This window comes from Ovis canadensis, chromosome 1 (assembly GCF_042477335.2).
Source record: "Ovis canadensis isolate MfBH-ARS-UI-01 breed Bighorn chromosome 1, ARS-UI_OviCan_v2, whole genome shotgun sequence".
NCBI lineage: Eukaryota > Metazoa > Chordata > Mammalia > Artiodactyla > Bovidae > Ovis > Ovis canadensis.
In genome coordinates this window covers 198148340-198169518 of record NC_091245.1, presented here as the reverse complement: position 1 = coordinate 198169518, position 21179 = coordinate 198148340, and the positions used below count along the sequence as shown (strand labels likewise).

Sequence of the window (21179 nt, the reverse complement as noted above, 5' to 3'; positions counted from 1 at the left end):
TAACCTCAGATATGCAGATGACACCACCCTTACGGCAGAGAGTGAAGAGGAACTAAAAAGCCTCTTGATGAAAGTGAAAGAGGAAAGTGAAAAAGTTGGCTTAAAACTCAACATTCAGGAAACTAAGATCATGGCATCCTGTCCCATCGCTTCATGGCATACAGGTGGGGAAACAATGGAAGAAGTGAAAGACTTTATTTTCCTGGGCTCCAAAAATCACTGCAGATGATGACTACAGCTATAAAATTAAGACACTTGCTCCTTGGAATAAAAGTTTGTCAATGACAAACCTAGACAGTGATTAAAAAGCAGAGACATTACTTTGCCAAAAAGGTGCATAGAGTCAAAGCTATGGTTTTTCTAGTGGTCATGTATAGATGTGAGAGTTGCTGCTTACAAACGCTTCTCCCCCAAAGCAGCTTTTTGTTGTTGTTGTTCAGTTGCTCAGTCATGTCCGACTCTTTGAGACCCCATGGACTGCAGCACACCAGGCTTCTCTGTCCATCACCAACTCCTGGAACTTGCCCAAACTCATGTCCATCAAGTTGGTGATGCCATCCAACCATCTTATCCTCTGTCATCATATTTGCCTCCTGCCTTCAATTTTATATATGTGCTACATAAATTTTTACATATGTTATATAATAACAAATGACACACAAATATGCAACATGGCCAATATGATCACTAAAACTCAACGTGAAAAATATCACGGAATAAAAGACTCGTGTACTAGGCTTTTGAGGATCCACCCTCAAACAAATAAGTGCATAAATCTACCAGTCCTAGACCCCAAAGTAGGGGGCATGCCCTGCATCCAGCAAGCTCCTCAGAGGTGCTGGATCTTCCCTCTGAGTCTCCACAGTCATCACTTTACCATGACCCCCAACCCTGTATTTATAGTAATAGCACTGTCCTCTCCCACTGGATTCGGGCCTCTCTGAATTCAGAGCCTATGCCTTTCAAGGTCTGTGGAATCTTTCTGTCACCCTCTGTGACCAGTGAAGTATTCAAAAAGGTTTGTTGAATCTAATATAAAAGGCAGAGGGAACTGGAAAGGAATTTCTTTCCATCCTTCCTCAACATTTGAAAAGTACTATTGGTGATGCTAGGGGTAGAGAACCCACCTGCCTATATAGGAGACATAAAATATGCGGGTTCAATCCCTTGGTGGGGAAAATGCCCCAGAGGAGGAAACAGCCTCCTGGATATTCTTGCCTGGATAATCCTATGGACAGAGGAGCCAGGCAGGCTGAATCAACTTAGCATGAGCACAAGCATTTTTTTCTTACTTAAAAAATACCCACCTTGCATTTAGAAAATATTTTATAGTTGGCAATTTCTCTCCCTTCAATTATTTAGCTTCCTTCTTGTTAGAGCACTTTAACGTGGTCAAGGTAAGGTTTATAAGGCTCAGAGAGATGAAATGAATTTCCCTGAATCATCTGAACCAAACTGGCTAAGAAGCCAAGTATTTAAATTCCTGCGTGCTGCTGCTGCTGCTAAGTCACCTCAGTTGCTTCAGCCCAACTCTGTGCGACCCCACGGACTGTAGCCTACCAGGCTCCTCCATCCATGGGATTTTCCAGGCAAGGGTACTGGAGTGGGGTGCCATTACCTTCTCCGAAATTCCTGTGTACCTCCAACCAATTAGTGCTGCTACTAACCTTTCCTTTTCAACCAAAGTACATATGTTTATTAAATACTGGGTATGTTTCAGAGTTTAAGTGACATAGGTAAGAGCTTCCCTTATAGCTCAGGTGGTAAACAATCCACCTGCAATGCAGGAGACCCTGGTTCGATTCCTCGGTTGGTAAGATCTGCTGGAGAAGGGACAGGCTACCCACTCCAGTATTCTTGGAATTCCCTTGTGGCTCAGTTGGTAAAGAATACACCTGCAATGTGGGAGACCTGGGTTCAATCCCGGGGTTGGGAAGATCCCCTGGAGAAGGGAAAGGCTACCCATTCCAGTATTCTGGCCTGGAGAATTCCAGGGACTATACTGTCCATAGGGTTGCAAAGAGTCAGACACGACTAAGCAACTTTCACTTTCACAGGTCAGAGATAGAGCAGTCAAAAAATCAATAAGCTATGATCTCTGCCCCAAGAAGCTTAATGACATCAGTATGATAAAACACACACCATGAAGGACGTAATTTTTTCATAGGTTGAAGCTTACCTGGAAAATGCAATCATATAAACAAAAGGATATTTCTTTGGATATGCATTGTAAATCATGTAATATTTATAAATAACAAATGCAGTATGAATTCCATTGGCAGGGATACCTTTTAAGAATTGAAGACATGCCAAAAGCATGACCTACATGCATCTTTCCAATTCACAAATCACAGGCCTGACCTCAAAGAAAACATAAACAGAATTTTCCTAGAACACATCTGCTGAATTTATAGCAACAACTGAAAATACTGGCATCATGGTATCAAAAATAATCAGTATTACAGAACAGGTGAGTGAGTGAGCGAGCACTCAGTCATGCGTGACTCTTTGCAGCCCCATGGACTGTAGCCTGCCAGGCTCCTCTGTCCATGGAATTTTCCAGACAAGAATAAGGAAGAAGGCTGCCATTTCCTTCTCCAGGAGATCCTCCCCGCCCAGCATCAAACCCAAGCATCTTGTGTCTCCTGCATTCGGAGGTGGATTCTTTACCACCGCACCACCTGGGAAGCAGCTCCTACAGAACATACACAGATTCTATTAAATATTCTAAAATAAAAGAAAAACAATTCCTGGGAAGGAGTAATAGTGACTAAATTATATTTTATTCTTAAAGGAAATTACAAGCTTGTATCTACCAAGTTCTGGCCAATATTTTTACACCATATGGTTTCTCATTTTTTAAAGAATTATAGTTTTATTCCTATAATGCATAAAACAGAGATTATAACTGAATTCAGTTTCCAAATATCTGACTCAAATATCTAAGTGTGTGAAATATTTAAAATAAGCAACTTTAAAGACTATTGAACAATAAGGGAAAACATTAAATAAAAAACATCGTTTTGTTTTGTTTTAAAATAGAAAAGATCTATTTTTAGAATTCACTAGTCACCAACAGGAAGTACATAAAAAAAGATATAGCTAACAAATATTGTAATTAATAAGAATTCCTAATATTAACAAAACTATGGGAATAAAGATTGCTCTTGACAGAGGTTGTGACAGGGATCTGTGTGGTGGAGAAGGTATTACCAAGTTTCTCTAATAAAAGAGTTCACTGTGAGGGCATTAAACACAATGGTCCCTGACTTTTGATCTAGGCGCCTATGTGTGAGATGGAAGTGAAAATGAAAGTGTTCGTCATCTCCAACTCTTTGTGACCCCTTGGACTACAGCCCACCAGGCTCCTCTGTCCATGGAATTCTCCAGGCAAGAATACTGGAGTGGGTTGCCATTTCCTTCTCCAAGGGATCTTCCTAAACCAGGGATCAAACCTGGGTCTCCTACATTGCAGGCAGATTCTTTACCATCTGATCCACCTGGGAAGCTCTCTATGGGGGAGAGAGCCTTAAGCAAAAAAAAAAAAAAATTAAGAACTTTATGTACAACGTTGCACATGATAGTGATATGTATTAATGACCCACTTAATTGCCTTTTAAATGTAAACAACTTAAATAGCCAACCACATAAGAGAAGCATTTTACAAAACCCACAGTTATAATGGCTTATAAAAAGCCTGCAGGGGCATGAAAAATAAGGCATATGGTGAGTTCATGAAAACATGCTATCATGCCCATACTATCACACCCATGCTATCATCTTAGATGAAAAGAGGCCGGCCACAAAACTGTAATAATAAAGCCCCAGGAATACAGGGGACACAACATCACAAAGACCAGAGAGACCACTTTGTTTCAAGAAGTCACTCTGAGTGGCAGGCTCTGTGTGGTTGCTGCGGTCTTCCTCTTGGAATTATCAGTACTCTCCATAGTGGAAAAGCAAACCTCGTTTCCGTTAACTGAGAAGGCTGGCTATTGTCTTACCTTTGGGGAATGAACTCTTCAGGTGTACCTACTCATCCAGGTAAGCTAACATCACCAGTTTCCAGCAAACATGAGCCATCTTCTCAGGCCAACATGGTGGCTGACTCTAACCTGGATGGGGCTTCTGGACTCTGCTGCTAGAAGCTGTAGGCCTGATAATGAACCCCTGGAAAGCATTACGGCAGAGGGAAAAGAGCCTGGGAGTAGAGCTTTAGATCCCTGACTCGCTTTAACCAGAGCAGCTACTACACATCTGTCTGTTGTTTCCTTTTAGCAGAGAGAATCTCTGCTGTCCATGTCTCGATCACAGCTCTCTCCAGTGGACTGGGAACAGAGGGCACAAGTCTGTCTGAATGTGTTAAAGAAAGAGGGAGAGGTGTGGAAGGGGAGACAGGGGGGTGCTGAAAACACCTCTCAGAGGTCTAGATGTGAAGAAAAACGTCCTGTGGCTGAAAGAGTAAAGCATAAGTGCAAAACAAAAAAGACACAGTTTCTAGCTCATTTGCATAGTTCTGAGGTTAGAGAGAAAAAAGACATCTCCAGTGATTTTTGTTATGGGTTTCCTTATTAGACATAGCATATATAAGAATTAATATGGCATATTACAACTTTGACTTAACATAATATAATAGCATTTCTGGGTATATTAATATTCAGTTTATATTATGCAAGCTCCCTTTGAGCCTCTAAATTCAAACAGATTAAGTCCCAGTTAGAGAATACCAACTTCCAGTTATAAAATGAAAAAGTTCCAGGGCTCTACTGTAGAGCATGGTGGTTATAGATAATAATACTAATATATACTTCAAAGTTGTTAAGAGAGAAGATCGTACAAGTTCTCATCACAAAAAAGCAATGGTAATTATGTGACAGTAGGGAGGTGTCAGCTAACTCTATGGTGCTAAGCACTGGCAACATAAAGTATATAAAACCAACACACTACATCTTAAACTTACACAATGTTATGACAATTATATCTCAATAAAGCTAGGCAAAAAGTCCCAGTTATTCATTAAAGGCTATAGGGGAACTTTACCCTTCTGGAACTTTCGGTTAAGATAAATGCAATTAGCTGGTTAGCTTGCTGGTAATGCCTTAAGAGGGCATTCCCAAGTTCTCTGATTTGAGTCTGCTGAAAATCAGAATTTCTCAAAGAAATACTCAGCCTGGCAACAGAGATAGATTTAAATACCTTCCAAAAATCCCAAGTTTTAAAAAATATCATACAAATATACAAATAATGCAAGCAGAAGCTGAGAATTAACATATATAGATCCTGTGAATACATGAGATTCTATGAATGATGACGTTGGCACAAAGCCAAGCATTTAGGAACCACACAATGTGAAATATGGTTCCTGCCCTTAAGAAATTCATAGTCTCACAAATCTGAAGGAAGTCAGAGAACAAACCTTTTGAAAACTAGAGAAATAATTGTTAAATAGCATCTGAACTATGCAACAGTTATTTTGGAATCAAGCTTCTAACCACACCTCTGTATTCTCTCTCTCTTCTGTATTGTCTATAACCAATGATTATAATAACCTATCAACTCATTGTAGGTTTGCTGTTGTTGTTGTGTAGTCACTAAGTTGTGTCCAACTTTTTTGAGACCACGTGGAGTGTAACCCGCCAGCTCCGCTATCCATAGGGTTTCCCAGGCAAGAATATGGAGTGGGTTGCATCTCCACTTGCAGGGGATCTTCCCAGCTCAGGGACTGAACTTGGGCCTCCTGCCTTGGTAGGTGGGTTCTTTACACTGAGCCACCAGGGAAGCCCCAAGGTTCTGAGACAAAATCAATAAAATAAACCCAAGACTCTGCACTCAGCATCTGTCGCAGCAATCTTGGCTAGGCCGTTTCAGCTTGGGGCACTGTAGAGAAAGCGTTAATAAAACAAGCCCAAGGCTGCTGTCTCTGGAAAGGCTGGCCCTCGGCTGGCATCCAGGAACTTGGCTTTTGGAGGATTCCTTCTGTTCCTAACTGATAACGGTGGTTCACTGTGCACAGACACAGTGTGAATTTCACTGAACACCTAATCCCTTCCAGGAAGTCTAGAGTCTCGGTAGTTGCTCTGCAGAGGGGGCCTGTGTGACCAGCCCCACAATAAAATCCCTGGGTACCGAGTCTGGAATGGACTTGTCTGGGCAGAAACATTGCAACATGGTACTGTGCTTTTCTCTGCTTAGAAAGAAGCACACTTGTGTTCCCTTAGAGGACAGAGGTTACCAGGGCCTATGCACAGATTTCTACAGACTCCACCTGTCTTTGCCTGCTTAGATCCTACCTTGTGCCCTTTTCCCTGCATGAACTTTGGTGGTAAGCACAACCACAGGCAGGCTTCCCAGGCAGCCCAGTCAGTGGTAAAGGACCCACTTGCCATGCAAGAGCTGCAGGAGACCCGGGTTTGATCCCTCGGTCGGGAGGATCCCCTGGAGAAGGAAATGGCAGCCCACTCCAGTACTCTTGCCTGGAGAATCCCATGGACAGAAGAGCCTTGGGGGCTACAGTCCATGGGACTGCAAAAAGTTGGACGCAGCTGAGCATGCATACACGACACGCAACCATATGCAACACGTAACACACACCCTGGGTCTTTCTAGCAAATCACAGAATGTGTGGGTCCTCAGAACTGCCCTGAAACAGGTATCTGAACCCACATACGTGCACTCAGAGACAAAATCTAGCACTGATAACTTCACTCATGCACAAGAGCCCAGCACCAGGGCACAACACGCCATGCGCATCCATCCAGACTGAGACCCACATACTTCCATTACCAAAGCCCCTCCTGAAGGAGGAACAGCGCGGCCCCTGAGGGCTTCGGTATCATCAATCAGTTTCTGTCTCATCTCAGTTCAATCCATGATTACAACCAAATAAGCATATGAATTCTGAGGGATCTTTCACCTCTAAGGCTGCTGCTGCTAAGTCACTTCAGTCGTGTCCGACTCTGTGCGACCCCTACACAGCAGCCCACCAGGCTCCCCTGCCCCCGGGATTCTCAGGAGTGGGTTGCCATTTCCTTCTCCAATGCATGAAAGTAAAAAGTGAAAGTGAAGTCGCTCAGTCATGTCCGACCCTTGGCGACCCCATGGACTGCAGCCTACCAGGCTCCTCCATCCATGGGATTTTCCAGGCAAGAGTAATGACCCTGTAATTTCTGATTTGTTTTGTTTCTGGCTGTGCAGTACCTAGAAGTAGCCACACGATGGCAGCAGAGTATTAATTTAGTCAGATTGAGCGCCTCCTGGGTGAGCAGGACACCCAGAGCTCTGTAGAGAAATGATGCAACTATGTACCTTCCTTAAGTAAAAAGCATTCACTGGTGAACCATCTCCCACAAGTGTCAGTAAACAGCTACACAGAGTTTTAATTTAAAAGACCACATGACTGTAAATTCATGGAGGTAGGTGACTGTAAATTCAGAGACACAAAAGCTAAAAAGACCTTTAAAGATTATGTACTTTTCAAAAAGATGGGCCTCCTGTGCTCACGGCCAATGCTTTATTGCTGGGTAATAGCACAGTGAGAACTAGAAGGCAGATCTTCTGACTCCCAAGCCAATATCCTGTACTTAACACATAGCAAAACTTTCCCAGAAAATGCATTTGAACTGAAAATTCAAGAGATTCACAAAGAAATTCCATGCCTTCAGGCCACTGGATTTGGTGTTCAGTGAGGACACCAAGTACGTGGCTCATTCTGGAGAGTGGGCAAACCTTGACACAGATTCAAATACCCACTTTTATATGAGTATATGACATGGAATCTGTGACTGCAGAGGTTAAATTTTCCTGTCTGTGGTTCAAGGGCTATATTGTGTGTGTGTGTGTGTGTGTGTGTGTGTGTGTGTATCACATATTATCACATATATATATTATCATATATATCATATATAATATGTTTTATATGTATACACTTTTTACTTTGAGCTAATTTTAGATTAAAAAACTCGAAAATTCAGGTAGAGAGTACCTATATACACTTCATCCAGCTTCTCCTAATGTTAATGATTTACACACGCATGGTACAATGTTCAAAACCAGCAAATGAACACGGGTATGTATGTATGCGTGTGTGTGTGTGTGTGTGTGTGGATCACGCCTTCTCCATTCATCCGCTGATGGACACTCAGTCTGCTTCCATGTCTTGGCTACTGTAAACAGTGCTGCAATGAACACGGGGTGCATGGATCTTTTCAAATCAGTGTTTTGTTTTTTCACATACATGCCCAGGAGTGAACTGCTGGGTCATACGGTAGTTCAATTTTTAGTTTTATAGGAATCTCCATACTGTTCTCCATAGTGGTTGTACCAATTTATATTCCCACCAACAGTGAAAGAGGGTTCCCTTTGCTCCACACCCTCTCCAGCATTTATCATCAAATTACATTTAAATGCAATTTAGTTGCATCTCCTCCATTCTGTTAACAGTTCCTCAATCTTTCCCGGTCTTTCATGATCTCAATACTGTAGAATACTGATAGTAATTTTGCAGACTCTCCCACAATGCAGGCTTACCTGCTGTTTTGACATGATTAGATTGGGGTTATGGACTTTTTTGGAAAGAAAACTTCAGACATAATGTGTGGCCATCTCATTATATCAAGGGACTAGTGACATTAATATGTCTTATAACCAGTGATGCTAACTTTGATTACTTAGTTAAGGTGACATCTGGGGTTTTGACCATAAAATTATAATCTTTCCATCTGTAGTCGATGTCCTTGGGAAGATACTTTGAAATTATACAAATGTCCTATTTCTCACAGAACACTCACCCACTGATTTCAGCATCCATCAGGCCCCTTACCTGCAGTCAAAATTACTGTGAAGTTTCTCTAATAGTGATTTTTCCATTCCCTTCTTTCCCTCTACATTTATTAACTGGAATTTCTCTATAAGAAAGAGCAATCCCTTCTCCCTCATCTATTTATTTTTGATCATTTATTTATATCTGTATGGATTCATGGATATTTATCTTATCTTATGGAATAAAATCTAATGCTATCATTATTTATTTTCTTGCTTAAATTGTCCCAGTGTGTTGACCATTAAAAGAGCCCTGTCAGGCTGGCCCCTTTGTTCTTCAGATAAGCCTTCATCCCTTTTCAAACACTTCCATGTTTTTTGGTATCACTACATTTCCCAACTCACCTTATAAACCCCAGACTGGAATCAAACGTTTCTCCAAGATGTCCTGGCTCCTTTCATTGGTAAATGCTGTATAGAAACTGAGCTCTGGGTGCTAAGTATGCTCACTGCAGCTGGGGTGCCTTTGTTTCCAGAACCACTTAGTTACTAGATCTAGGAAACAGGTGTACACATCCTAACACATGCATAGTTACACATCTGTACTACTTCATCTGCGGTATGTACAGTGAACACTATGAGTTCCTATCAACCCCTCTAAATCCAACTGCACACCACAGGCGAATAAGCCTTCCGTCTTTATTTGTGACTTTTTTCCTCCAGTGATGATGATCTGGCCATCAGAAGATAATCAACTGTGGAGTCTGGTCTCCACCAATCACCTGCTCCGCCACAACAAAGGAGTGTGTGCTTACAAACGGTGTAAGATAGTGTAAGATGGAAACTGAGCTAAGTGAAACTAAGGAAGGATGTGCCAAGTGGCTCAGACAATCCACTCTCTGCTACATACCCAGGTCTATAAAAGAACATGAATTAACGGCCACCGCAGTATTGCCTGTAGGTGCCGGAGCTGAAGGCACCCTAGGTGTCATCACTGTGTTGGAAAAGGAAAATGTAACAGGCACAAAATGTGGGCTATGGTGCAAGAAACTAGGCACACGGCAACATGGGTAGACCCCTCACCCCAGCGCTGAATGAAAACTTAGAAGGAGATAAATAAGAATACCTTTATATAAATTAAAGATACATGCCTATGTTAAGCACTGTGCATGTTAAAAATCTGTATATATTTGGCATGCACTGGACCCTGCACATTATGCCGGGAAGGGGAATGGGAGTGGAAACTGGATAAAAGGGGAAACGCATTTTAGGATAAAATAAAATGAGAGATATGTTTTCATTGAACTGAGAGGATAATGTGTGATGAACTGAAGGGTGCAATTAATTCCAATTTCCTCACTTAAGGTAAATATAAAAATAGGCAATGTATATGAAGTCAATGAGATAACCAAAAGGCTAAAAACAAAATCAATTATTTGATTTGAAAATAAAACTTTCAGTCATATTAAATTTATTGTCATCCCAAGCCTCAAGAAGCTTAAGGGCAGGAAAGATTTCTTTTTTTTTAATTCAGCACTGAAGAGACGCTAGCTCAACATGACACGCGAGAAATGTTTAAATGCATTACAAAGCTTTGAATATACAACATGAGGTCTATTAAATATATCATGAGCATGGAGGAGTTTGATAACTCTCATGAATGTTCATCAGGATCTGCATGCACTTAATAGCCTGCTCGGCTCAGAAAGGTCAATTTCTTTCCACAAGAGAAAACGAATCTCCTTTTCCCGTGTTGCCACAGCCTCTGTGGCATCCCTCGGTCTTCTGGACAGGGGAAGTCTGTTCCCTCCGCACCTCTGGGGCAGCCGACCCTGCCCTCTGGACCGCTCTGGCTCCACAGGCTCATCTGGCAGGCTTTCCAGCAGATGGCCCTTCTCCCAAAAGCCTGCCTGACCCCTCAGTTGCTCCCCCATCACTCAGGACTGGGCCCCACGCTGTTTTGTTTGTGTTCCCACTTAAAGCCTTACATTTTATATAGTCGGTTTTCACTCTCTCCGCTAGCTGGAGTGGGTAGCCTTGACATGTTCTCATTGTCACATTGTCAGTTCTAGGAGCAGCGTTTGCAAGAACCGAGTGTCTCATAAGTGCTTTGCTCAAGTGGCAGAGAAACACTCCAACAGGAAGGTTTCACTCAGATGCAGTTTCCCTCCCTGAGACAGAGCCTGCCTGGGGTGCACGCCTCTATTCCTAGCTTCAGAAGCCACATAGTGAGTTGACTACTGCACTTGACACTCGGGGAAGATTATTTTTTAAAACTTCCCTCTGATAGGCCATAAAATTATTTTTAGTATTAACAGTAATGAGAGAAAAAATTTCAAGCGGCAAAAAATGTATTTTATTGCCCTCTATGCATAAGTAAGCCAGTAAAAATTAAAAAATATGATAATAAAAAATAAAATAACTGCATTAATGCCTTTTTTTAATAAAAAGGACATATAATGAGTTGGCCAAAAATTCTATTTAAGTTTTTCTGTACAATCTCATGGCACGTACAGGTGGCTGAGTGGTAAAGAATCTGCCTGCCAAGTAAGAGATGTGGGTTTGATTCCTGGGTCAGGAAGATTCCCTGGAGTAAGAAATGGTAACCCACTTCAGTATCCTCACCTGGAAAATCCCATAGACAGAGGAGCCTTTGGGGCTGTGGTCCATGGGGTCTCAAAGAGTCAGACACAACTGAGCAACTGAGCAAAGTTCTTCTTATAGAAGAACTCAAACCTTTTGGCCAACTCAATATACGCCACAGTTAATTCACTGTTTTAAATTTTACACCCAAAAGCTTTCTGAAACATACCAGAATTGAAGTAACTTTAGTTTTTGCTCATCAAACCCCACATTACTACTGTTTATCTCAAATCCACTCTTTAGATCCAGGAATACATAGACACAGGCACACACAGCACCCATATCAGCTGAAATACTGAGTGCCCAGTAACTTAGTCGTGTCTGACTCTTTGCAACCCCATGGACTGTAGCCCATCAGCCTCTTCCATCCATGGGGATTCTCCAGGCAAGAACACTGGAGTGGGTTACCATGCCCTCCTCCAGGGGATCTTCCCAACCCAGGGATCAAACCCAGGTCTCCCACATTGCAGGGGGATTTTGTACCATCTGAGCCACCAAGAAAGCCTGAAATACTCTGAACCATTATTAACTTATTCTCAAAATGAACACACATATCTGAGTTCACACGTATCTGAGGACTGACTGTATTCCTGGGAGGTTTCCAAATTAATATCCATATTGAATACAGTGTCTTAAAAGATAAGTAATTTCTAACTCTTTATTGGAATATAGCCAATTAACAATGTTGTGACAGGTGAACAGCAGTGAGTCATATATACATGTAAGGAATAAGTAATTTCAAGTGTGCTAATTCCAAGTTCATGCATGCAATCTTAAAACGCAACTATAAGCAACTGCAGTAGATTTTTTCCAGGGGAGAAGATGCTATTGAGCCTTGCCTGCACACACTAATAATCAACACATGTAGATTTTATTTGGATTTATCAATGCTTTTAAATCTTATATGGACAGTGCACCCCCTCGTTGCCTGCATCAGGATGGACTCCCCATCACCCCCTCCTGCTGTACTACGTGAAGTTGGAATAAAATGTCTTGTTTCCTTTGATAACACTTTCGTAAGAAACCCAGATGCCATCCCATGTTGTTACCTGGATTTTTCTCCCTCTGATTCCTGCCATCTCTTAGAGTCCAAAGACCCCCAAAGGCCCCACAGCTCAAGGACCTCCAAAATAAAAACTTGAAGAATTATAATTTCCCAGAAACTCCCCAAAGGTATAAACATCTAAAGAACTTCCAGCTATCACAAAGAAGAAAAGGGAAGGGGACATAAGTCACACTCTCTTTGCTCCAGCAAGGGGACTGACCCCTAAGTCTCTTGCTCTCAGGGGCATTAAGAATAAATAAAAAGTCTGTGTCTGTATGACTTCAAGTTTGTGCCTGCTATTCCTCCTAGATGGTCCTCCTAAGCATAAGTTCAATTTCTTCCTAAATATTCCCTATTCTGTTCAAGTGTCATTTGTTCTGTGGAGTCTCTCCCTATCTCCATGTCTGCCATCTCCTGCAGGATCAAGAGCCATTTGGTTACTTTATTTTTAATGCTATTTCTGTACTTGAAAATTTTTCTATAATTTGCATGCATTTCACTCTACTTACTGTGATTTCTTTGAGTGCAGAACCTTTGATTTTACTCATCTCTGCAACCCTCACTCTTACTGTGTGTTCAATAAATTAATAAATGTTTGAACAGAGGAAGTGGAGGACAGAAGACACAGGGTATGTTTTGGGACCAAATGAAGCTTAGCATCAGAGAGAAATTCTGAACTGCACCTCATCCTTCAAACCACTGCGGTTTGACTTAACCTTGGCTGAGACTAGTTTGTGGATGTTTATACTGATTTAGTCCCATACTTACTTCCAACAAGATTTTTAGACCAGCTGACATTACTTGAAACTGTTTATCATGAGTAGGTGATTACTATAGACACAGCAACCAAAGACACAGCAGTCATCAGAGCCTGCGTACATGGTTGGAGAATCCAGGATAATAACTAAAGAGTGACTTAGGCTGACTATACCCTATCTAAAGCCATCTAGTCAAAAGAAAAATAATGATAATTGTTAATCATTTACCACTATTTTGTTTTTTCAAACACATAGTAAATGAGTAAGAGTGAAAACTCAACATTGCTTTGTTAACTGTAACAGTATTGTCCTCAACAACTTGTTCCCCTTCTATTCACTGTTTGTGACTTGTCATATATTATTTGGGACAGGGCCACATTCCCACTTCATTGACATTGGGCTTGGCCATGTGACATGTGTTGGCTAAAAGAACTGTGTGAACAGATGTTTGCTCTCATTAAACAGAAATTCTTAACATGAAGCATGGTTTGGCTCAAGCTTTCTTATTCTTGTCCTCCATCATAAGAACATCATTTATCAACAGGGGTTACCCTTTCAGCATGAATTCCAGGATGTAAAAGGTATATGAAACAGAGCTACCCAGACTCCAGGACTCATGACCTACAGCACTCATGGAATGCAAGTATGAGTAAATATTTACTGTTAGAACCCACTGAGGCCTGTGGGTGTGTGTTACACAGTACAGGGAAGAAAACCAGGCAAATATATCAGTTCAGTTCAGTCACTCAGTCGTGTCCAACTCTTTGCGACCCTATGGACTGTAGCATACCAGGCTTCCCTATCCATCATCAACTCCCGGAGCTTGCTCAAACTCCTGTCCATTGAGTCAGTGATACCATTCAACCATCTCATCTGCTATTGTCCCCTTCTCCTCCCACCTTCAAATTTTCCCAGCATCAGGGTCTTTTCCAATGAGTCAACTCTTCGCATCAGGTGGCCAAAGTACTGGAGTTTCAGCTTTAGCATCAGTCCTTCCAATGAACACCCAGGACTGATCTCCTTTAGGATGGACTGGTTGGACCTCCTTGCAGTCTAAGGGACTCTCAAGAGTCTTCTCCAACACCACAGTTCAAATGCATCAATTCTTCTGTGCTCAGCTTTCTTTATAGACCAACTCTCACCTACATACATGACTACTGGAAAAACCATAGCTTTGACTAGACAGACCTTTGTTAGCAAAGTAATGTCTCTGCTTAATATGTGGTCTAAGTTGGTCATAGCTTTTCTTCCAAGGAGCGAGCAATTTTTAATTTCATGGCTGTGGTCACCATCTGCAGTGATTTTGGAGCCCAAGAAATAAAGTCTGTCACTGTTTCCATTGTTTCCCCATCTATTAGCCATGAAGGGATGGGAACAGATGCCATGATCTTAGTTTTCTGAATGTTGAGTTTTAAGCCAACTTTTTCACTCTCCTCTTTCACCTTCATCAATAGGCTCTTTATTTCTTCATTTTCTGCCATAAGGATGATGTCATCTGCATATCTGAGATTATTGATATTTCTCCCAGCAATCTTGATCCCAGCTTGTGCTTCATCCAGCCCGACATTTCGCATGATGTACTATGCTGCTAAGTCGCTTCAGTCGTGTCCGACTCTGCAACCCCACAGACGGCAGCCTACCAGGCTCCCCCATCCCTGGGATTCTTCAGGCAAGAACACTGGAGTGGGTTGCCATTTCCCTCTCCAATGCATGAAAGTGAAAAGTGAAAGTGAAGTCTCTCAGTCATGTCCGACTCAGCGACCCCATGGACTGCAGCCTACCAGGCTCCTCTGTCCATGGGATTTTCCAGGCAAGAGTACTGGAGTGGGGTGCCATTTCCTTCTCCAATGATGTACTATGAATATAAGTTAAATAAGAAAGGGTGACAATATGCAGCCTTAATGTACTCCTTTCCCAGTTTGGAACCAGTCCATTGTTTCATGTTCGGTTCTAACTATTGCTTCTTGACCTGTATACAGATTTCTCAGGAGGCAGGTAAGGTGGTCTGGTATTCCCATCTCTTTCAGAATTTTCCACAGTTTGCTGTGATCCACATAGTCAAAGGCTTTGGGGGTAGTCAATAAAGCAAAAGCAGCTGTTTTTCTGGAACTCTCTTGCTTTTTCCATGATCCAGTAGATGTTGGCAATTAGATCTCTGGTTCCTCTGCATTTTCTAAATCCAGCTTGAACATCTGGAAGTTAATAGTTCATGGACTATTGAAGCCTAGCTTGGAGAATTTTAAGCATTACTTTGCTAGCATGTGAGATGAGTGCAATTGTGCAGTAGAACATTCTTTGGCATTGCCTTTCTTTGGGATTGGAATGAAAATCGACCTTTCCAGTCCTGTGGCCACTGCTGTTTTCCAAATTTGCTGGCATACTGAGTGCAGCACTTTAGCAGCAGCATCTTTTAGGATTTGAAATAGCTCAACTGGAATTCCATCACCTTCACTAGCTTTGTTCGTAGAGATGCTTCCTAAGGCCCACTTGACTTCCCATTCCAGGATGTCTGGCTCTAGGTGAGTGATCACACCATCACGGTTATCTGGGACATGAAGATCTTTTTGATACTTAGTTATTTTTAATTTAAGAGCAGGGAACGTATCATATGTCCTTTTTATGATCTGGCACATTAAGTACTAAATAAATATTTTTGTATGACTATAACTCTGCAATAAGGTAAAACAGGTTTTGTTTAATGATGTAAAAGTTATAACTTTAAAAATTAGTTTCCCTTTGTGCCTCAGACATCTGTTGTTTTTGTCAGTTCAGAATCTCTTTCCTACTTCCAGCAGCAACATCCGCCCCTTTTCAGGGACAAATGATTTTTATAAAGTTTCCAATCACAGAACACTGGCCTCACAGGCCACAGAAATAGGTATATAACCCAGAGTTAGTCAATCATAGCATTGTATTTTCTCTGTCATAGCAAGGGGTACATAGGCAGGAATATTAGCTAGAATGATAGCCTTTTGCATCTTCATACAGTGAAGTGTTTGGATAAAACTCTTTTTTCATGTTCTGGGTTCACAGGTACAGCGGTCTTCAGCCATGCCCAAACAGCATGAAGAGAGAGAAAGGGAACCAACAGAGAAAAAGAGAGAGAATAGTAGGAGCAACAGAATGCTCTGAAGGCTTTTAAGTCCTATGTCCAGTCCCTAAAATCACACATCTAACCTCACTCATGCACCTCTTTTTTCCTGTGAGCAATCCTGGTATCCTTCTAAAAATTCCCTGTTTACTTAAGTCAATTCAAATTGAGGTTCTGCATCTATAACTAAAGAAATGCTACTAAACACAGCTCAAGAAAAAGCAGCTTTAAACCACTGGTTTTATAAAGAAAAACAGAGCAAAATATTAAAATGATCCATCTAATCTAAGAACTTCGGTTTTAAAATATGAGTCTCTTGTAAGCCCGTATAAGAACTCTAAATCAATGGTCTGTCCTGGCTCAAAGTTAGTGAGGACTGAGTGAGGGCTGTTCCCAGGCCTTTCTAGAGCTTCCGCCCACACCCAGAGGATCCTCTCCCCTTAACCTGTACAGGCTGACCAGTTAAATGACGCACTGAGAAACAGGCAACTCGTGTAGATATCAACAGAGTTCACCTGGGAGTGCAAAGGACATGGCTGCAGACCTCAAAGGACCTAGAATATCAGCTTATTCCTTGATTTTGCTTCTAGAAACACTGAAATACATGCAGCAATTATTAATAAGGCACAAAAGCAAGAAATGTCTTCACACATTGATAGGAGGCAGTAAGGGGCTTCCCAGGTGGTGCTATGGTAAAGAACCCGCCTGCCAGTGCAGGAGACATGAGAGACACAGGCTTGATCCCTGGGTCGGGAAGATCCCATGGAGGAGGGCATGGCAACCCATTCCAGTATTCTTGCCTGGAGAAACCCCAAGGATGGAGGAACCTGGCGGATGGAGCAACCCCAAGGATGGAGGAACCTGGCGGAACCTGTAGTCGGACACGACTTAAGCAACTGAGCACACAGGAGGTGGTAAAGCTAAAATTAGGGGAAAAGCCAGAATCCATAAAATGATTACGGATTACAGTATCATTAGGACAAGCCCAGTTCTTCCAGACACAACTGTCTCATATCATGGTTTTTTTAAAGAAAAGGGAAGAAAGATTAAAAATCATTGCAGAAGTTGTTCCTGTGACAGAGAAGTCTGAAGTGACAGGTCATAGCCTCTATGTATCTAAACTATGATCCTGATCGAATAGCCATAAACCATCCTTTTGCAAGTTCACTACTTGCAAGCCTAAAATCATTATAGTCAAAGAGCTAGATAGCTATAGATAAAATCCTGCTGAAAACCAGCCTAAGGAATCCAGAAAATAATGCTACAACTTGTGAACTCCCAAAACTATCATCAAACAGCCAAGAAATAAAATTATTTGATCCCCATGCAAGCCTAAAGCTCAAAATATTGACCAGTGAGACAGATCCCTGAAACTCACCTGGACAGACTTTCCATGCATCACATAAATAGTGGTTTCAAGGCTCACATGGGAGGTTTTATACTTTAAAGAGGAGGAAAACAGAAAATTAATAATGATAGCTATAATTTTGATACCTTTTTTTCTATATCCACTTATATAAAGGGCTTGGCACAAAGCCTATCTCATTTACTCCTCATAGCAACCTGTGAGGAAAATATTCTCTTTGTTTAAAGATGACAGAATGAGCTCTGAGGTCCTGACTAATAAGCGGTAGAATCCAGATATGAATCGTAACTGTTCGACTCCAACGCTTGACTCTTACCACCCCTCTCCATGACCCCTAATGAATTCTTCATCATTTTATAACAACACACAGGAAGTACTTAAGAAATATCCAATAAATCAAATAGCATTAAGTCTAAAGTCCTCAAAGCCATCAGCAATATGCTCTCTATTTTGATGGTATTAATTTCCACAGTGCCTTCTTATGGAATTACCACTGAAAGTACCACCATCACAAGAAAGTGCCAGAAAAGCAGCTTAAAATTTAGGATCTGAAAACAGAAGGGTAACGTGGACTTTCCCAAAGTGACTCACTAAGGATTAGAGAGGTAATGGGCTAAGTTTGTTAGAAGAGAGGGTATCCAGAGGAGTTAGTGAGGATAGAGAAGGAAAGATTGATTATAGCCAAATTATAAATGAACTTGGATGATCTTTACCCTGAAAGCAATAGTGACATGTTGAATGGGTCCAGGGTTAATACAATTGGGACTATATATGAGCAAATATCCTATAAAGGCTTTCTAATGATTGAGACTGGTATCAGACTAGATCCCATGCTGCTGCTGCTGCTGCTGCTGCTGCTGCTAAGTCACTTCAGTCATGTCCGACTCTGTGCGACCCCAGAGACGGTAGCCCACCAGGATCCCCCATCCCTGGGATTCTCCAGGAAAGAACACTGGAGTGGGTTGCCATTTCCTTCTCCAATGCGTGAAAGTGAAGTCTCTCAGTCGTGTCCGACTCCTAGCGACCCCATGGACCACAGCCCACCAGGCTCCTCCGTCCATGGGATTTGCCAGGCAAGAGTACTGGAGTGGGTTGCCGTTGCCTTCTCCGAGATTAGATCCCATAGGGCACTCCTAAGTTACAATGATTTGAGGTGGGTTCATTTACAAAGGACTGACTACAGAATGGGGAGCAAAGTGCAAGGAAAGTAGGAGAGTGGAGAAATTCATGGCTAGTACCAGCAGAGCTCTACTAGCTTGAAGGAAGAAAGAGGAGTTACTAAAAACCAGAGGCAGCAAAAGCTGTGCAACCCGTATTACCCAGAAAAGAGTTAGGACCTTCTGTCCCAGGCAGCTCTAGGTGGCTTCACAAGAACAAATACTTGGATATCATTCTCTCTCCCTCCATCTCCTGCCAAGTGAAGTGAAGTCTCTCAGTTGTGTCCGACTCTTTGCGACCCCATGGACTGTAGCCCGCTCAGGCTCCTCTGTCCATGGGATTCTCCAGGCAAGAATACTGGAGTGGGTTGCCATTTCCTTCTCCAGGGGATCTTCCCAACACAGGGATCGAACCTGCCAAGGGGGAGATAAACCCAATAAATAGCCAGAGTCTATAGGAACCCCTTGGAGAATTCACACAGGTCAGCCTCTTAGGTAAAAAGCAGAGATGTGAGAATAGAGAGGGGACCTGAAGGCACAAACAGAAGATTATACAGTTCAGTCAGTCAGTCAGTCAGTTCAGTCTCTCAGTCGTGTCCGACTCTTTGAGACCCCATGAATTTCAGCACGCCAGGCCTCCCTGTCCATCACCAACTCCCAGAGTTCACTCAGACTCACATCCATCAAGTCAGTGATGCTATCCAGCCATCTCATCCTCTGTCATCCCCTTCTCCTCCCGCCCTCAATCCCTCCCAGCATCAGAGTCTTTTCCAATGAGTCAACTCTTTGCATGAGGTGTCCAAAGTACTGGAGTTTCAGCTTTAGCATCATTCCTTCCAAAGAACACCCAGGGTTGATCTCCTTCAGAATGGACTGGTTGGCTCTCCTTGCAGTCCAAGGGACTCTCAGGAGTCTTCTCCAACACCACAGTGCAAAAGCATCAATTCTTCGACACTCAGCTTTCTTCACAGTCCAACTCTCGCATACATGACCACTGAAAAAACCATAGACTTGACTAGATGGACCTTTGTTGGCAAAGTAGTCAGCTCAAAGTCTTCCAAATAACAGAGAACATTCTATTGCAGTAAGGTGTACAATTTTAATTGTATTAACAGACAATAAAGAGTGAGCAGAAACAATGAGTGAGCAAAACAGCCAAATTTATTACTAATGTACAAGATACTTTATTCCCAGTGATTATGTAACATAATTATATTTTTATATTGAATTCATTTATATTGAATTTCAAGTCTCTACAAGTATACCGGTTCTTCAGGTGGAAGGTAAAGGAAGGGATGGGGGACAAATCAAGACTGGCTCAAAAATATACACAGAATGATTTGATCTAGTGTGGAAAATGAGCTAAAAAATTATTCATACTAGACAAATGAGCATGGATAGTTAAGAACTAACTGTCCCATGGACTGCAAGGAGATCAAACCAGTCAATACTAAAGGAAATCCTGAATAATCATTGGAAGGACTAAAGCTAAAGCTGAAGCTCCAATACTTTGGGCACCTGATGCAAAGAACTGACTCATTAGAAAAGACCCTGATGCTGGGCAAGATTGAAGGCGTGAGGAGAAGGGGATGACAGAGGATGAGATGATTAGATGGCATCATTGACTTAATGGACATGAGTTTGAACAAGGTATAGAAGTTGGTAATGGACAGGGAAGCCTGGTATGCTGCAGTCCATGGGGTCGCAAAGAGTGAGACATGACTGAGCAACTGAACTGAACTGAACATATTGATATTAATACTTAAATATGCTGTTTGATCATATCCATCTTTCAAGTTCATAACAGAAAAGAAAGTTCCTATAAACAGAAACTTCAGTGCTTTCTAATCAGGAACTAAGCAACTGTACTTTATTTTACGTCATTTAATTAGATACTTGATTCAGTTCTTGAGAAATTGATTTTGCACGTGGGTACCAATGGGTTACAGGTTTATGCCACTGGTAAGCACTCTGGCTTGTGAAAAGTATAGACCAAAGTTCTATATTGAGCTCTGCTAAGAACTGATAAAATTAAAATACCGTTGGTATGTAGTAGGGGGGTTCCATGGTGGTTCAGTGGTAAAGAATCTGCCTACAATGCGGAAGACACAGGAGAGGTGGAATCAATCCCTGGGTTGGGAAGATCCCATGGAGAAGGAACTGGCAATCCGCCCCAGTATTCCTGCCTGGAGAATCCCATGGACAGATGAGCATGGCAGGCTACATTCCATGGGGTCACAAAGAGTTGGACCCAACTGAGCTCCTGAACACAAGCACAAGCTTGTAGGAAGTAGGCCTGAGACCTAGTTCGATTTCAACTCTCTGACCTTGGGTGAGTCTTTTGACCTTTTCAAGGTCAAAT

The 21179-nt window shown here is 42.0% G+C and overlaps 1 protein-coding gene across 2 annotated transcripts in view; it reads right to left on the bottom strand.

Moving 5' to 3' along the window:
* FGF12 (fibroblast growth factor 12) overlaps positions 1-21179 on the bottom strand; it is a 610786-nt gene that overhangs the window by 354199 nt on the left and 235408 nt on the right. The gene's annotated exons all lie outside the window — the stretch shown is intronic.